This window comes from Nicotiana attenuata, unplaced genomic scaffold, assembly GCF_001879085.1.
Source record: "Nicotiana attenuata strain UT unplaced genomic scaffold, NIATTr2, whole genome shotgun sequence".
NCBI classification, from domain to species: domain Eukaryota; kingdom Viridiplantae; phylum Streptophyta; class Magnoliopsida; order Solanales; family Solanaceae; genus Nicotiana; species Nicotiana attenuata.
In genome coordinates, this window is record NW_017672283.1 from 10,763 (window position 1) to 14,859 (window position 4,097).

Here is a 4,097-nt window from a genome sequence, read left to right on the forward strand (position 1 = left end):
GATTTACAAACTTTATAGGCGGGGTTTTTAAAATGCAAAACTGATTTCGAAGCTTTGTGGGCATGATTTAAATGCTGTAGTGAATCTTGACAGGATATTCATAACCATTTTGATCCTATAGGCATGTTATCTACCGCACATAGTAACAGAACTTATTGAAACAAATACCTATAGACATGTTATCTACTGCATGCAGTAACAGATTATAACTGAACAAGTAAATAACCTATAGACAGGATATCTAACATATAGTAGTCAAAAAATACTTGAAAGAAACAGGCACCTAAAGCAGGTTGTCTACCCCATTTTCATGCAAACATCAAACTAGGCCCATTTTCCCCAATTCTCTATTGCCCCATCAGTATTACAAATAATTATTACAGACCATAAGCAAATGGATAGAATACAAAGTATATAACTATAAGAGGCCTGCAGTAGGCCCAATGCATCCGGATAACCCAAGCCTTCAAACCATAACAGTTCCAAAGCTCAAAGATACACAGTAACCATTGGCAAAGCACCAAGAACTAAAATCTCTAGTGTGTCAGAGTTCCCAAGGGCTTCGAGAACCCAGGGCAGTGCTCACACTAGAAAACAAATGTTCAGAAGCAGCTCATAAAGGATTGGAAACCAGCCCCAATGCGTCACAGTTCAGAGGAGTCTCATGGATCCAAAGTAGTGCTCACATTGGGGTGGCAGGACCCTAGTTAACTAAGAGTAGGAGTTGAAAATAGTGTATAAAATAGGAGACAGTTTTGTTTTTAAAAAAAAAGTTTGGATTTCAGAAGTGCGTAGAAACAGATTACTAGATTACAAGAACCACAAGTAGCACATATTTAGCAGGAGAGTTCAGCCAAGAACTCCAGCAATCAAACAACAGACAGGACAGAGTATCCATTAGTTTGAATAAGGTTTCACATGGCCTTAATCCATTATTTGTTACTAGGTAAACATATTGACATATGTTAATCAAAGAACAGCATGGTGGGATCAATTACTGATCAGACAATCATACAGAAAGGCAGCAAAAATTGAGAGCATAGAAGTCATGAATTAATCAGGAGTTTGTTAGGGGGTGAACACTCAAAACAGGACAGAAATCATGAGATATGAATAGACATAGGTTTAAAAGGCATGCTAAAAACAAGAAGCACTTAGCTCTAATTTCATAGAAGTAGGCATGCTAGTTAAGATTCATGAACAGGAAGTACATAGGCTTAATCACATAGAGGTGGAGATGCTGATGGAGAGTAATAAACATGAAGCACCTAGGTTCAACTCACATAGAAGTAGACATGCTGATTAAGAGTAATAAACATGAGACACACAGGTTCAATTCCATAGCAGATTGAATGACAATAGGAACGGAGACATACCAGTAAAAGAATAGCAAACAGAAAGTTGAAAGTATGCAGAATCCAATAGTCTAGCCTTAGCTTTCAGCCGGCTAGACAATGTAGCAAACACAAGTGACAGAAAGGTTTGAATGAGAGCAAGAGCTTGTGTGTGTGTGTGTGTGTTTCTTTCTGAGTGTTCATGTAAGTATGAGATTCTTGAAAATCAGAACAAGAAGGTTTTTATAGCATGAAATAAGGTAGGTCACATAAGGTAATGAATCAATCACATATATATAAGGTATGAAAATCAATTAGCAATCAGTCGGGAATCAATTAAGAGGACAGAATCAAATAAGTACCACTTAATTTAAGGAAAAATCACACACAGAATCAATCCATAATTAAGAGCAAGATTAATAAGGCAAGAAACAATTTTCGGAATCAATTAGGAATCAGGACTCACAATCAAGCCAATAATACGGATACATAAATAGGGTAAGAAAAAGTAAAACTTAAATAAGGAAATATGGGTACTAAATTCAAACCCTAATTTAGGTAAGTAAATCAATTAACAATTTAATTAACAGAGTTAAAGGTAACGGGCAAAAGATAACAGGATAAATAGTCAGAGAATCAAACCCTAGGATATGTTTAAGGCATAGAGATGAAACTCAAAAAGAATCGGTCGAAATAGTAAAGAAGAAAACCATAGTTGAAAGCATTTAAATGTCTAAGCATTTTGACAGAAAACTCTTAGAGATCAAAACCCTAGAGTTTTAGAATACAGCCATGAGAATCAGTCGAACAAGTAAAGAAAATTAAGGTTAAACACCTAAAAAGTTAGTATTTTTCAGAAACTTAAAGTGGTGAAACCCTAGCTTTAGAGAAATCAAAATATCGGTTAATAATAAGAAAACACAGAAAGTTTTCTAAAGAGAAATAACAAAATAAACTTAAAACTATCTCAGATCTGCAAGGATCTGAACGAATTTGAGTATCAAGAGACTAAGGTTTTGAGAGAAAAGGAAATCTGGCTTTAAACCATAGATTCGAGCCATAAACACGAAGATAATAGCACTCACAAACGGAGATGGCCGTAGGTAGATTCATAAACGGTTTTGAACAAATCTGAGTTGGATCTTTTCGAGATTCTTTCATAAAACAACAAAATCGAACAACCAGAAGATTGTAGGAGGCCGGCAGGGGCCTAAAATCACAGAGGAACCCCATGGAACGGGTAGTTTTCTGGTGACGGCGGCTAGGGTTTGAGTTTTGTCTGAGAGAGAAGAGAGGAGGAGAGGATTCAGAGGCGGCGCAATTGAAGAGAATGGGTAGGGTTTGGGGGGTCGTCGGATTAAAAATGGAAAGGGATAACGTGGACCGTTGATTTCAGAGATCAACGGCCCCGATTAGAGGAGATTCTAGGTCGGGTAGGGGTCATTTAATTGGGCTGGGTAATTGGGTTAGACATTTTTGGTGTTGGCCTGGGTAATTAGGTCCGAAAAATTTATTGAAAGAGGCTATATTTTAAATATCCAATTAATTTAATAAAAATAAACTTAAATCTATCTCAGATCTACAAGGATCTGAACGGATTTGAGTAGCAAGAGACTAGGGTTTTAAGAGAAAAGGAAATCTGGTTTGGAACCATAGATTCGAGCCATAAACACGAAGATAATAGTACTCACAAATGGAGATGACCGTAGGTAGATTCAAAAACGGTTTTGAACAAATCTGAGTTGGAGCTTTTCGAGATTCTTTCATAAAACAATAAAATCGAACAACCAGAAGAGGTAAGAGGCCGGCAGGGGCCTGAAATCACAAAGGAACCCCATGGAACGGGTAGTTTTCCGATGACGACGGCTAGGGTTTGAGTTTTGTCTGAGAGAGAAGAGAGGAGGAGAGGATTCAGAGGCGGCACAATTGAAGAGAATGGGTAGGGTTTGGGGGGTCGTCAGATTAAAAATGGAAAGGGATAACATGGACCGTTGATCTTAGAGATCAACGGTCCCGATTAGAGGAGGTTCTTGGTCGGGTAGGGTTCATTTAATTTGGCTGGGTAATTGGGTTAGACATTTTAGGTGTTGGGCTGGGTAATTAGGTCCGAAAAATTAATTGAAAGAGGCTATATTTTAAATACCCAATTAATTGAATAAAAATAATTTAATAAAATAATTTATAAATGATAAAAATATGATTTATGTATGAACATGATTTAAAATAATTCCTTAACATTATAAAATATAAGAAGTCATTTTTGTTTAGATAAGATTATTATGCATATATATATGGGCTATTATTGCAAAATGTGCATTTGTAGTCTTATAAATGCAAATGTAATTATAGAAAATACAATTAAAATATTTTAACACTTATATGGGCATATATGATGAATTTAGATGATTAAATCATCATAAAGTAATATGAGGGATAACATTTGAATATTTATATGTTTAAAAATGCAGAAATAAATTAATTTAAGGCCTTTAAAAATTATAGAAAAATTTTAAAAACACCTGTGCATGTTTGTAAATGCATGTGCAATATTTTGAATGTATGTATGCATATTTAAAAATATATGAGGGAAAAATTGAGTACCAACATACCCTACATCAAGTTATCAAATTTCCTTCACAATGGGGGATACAGCAAATCCGTGGTGACCAACAGGCTTCTCGAAGCATAAACTCCATGGCAGACTCAAGCGCAAAAAGTGACGAAAAATAGCAATTACAGATTTCAGTTGAGGATGCAGCAGTA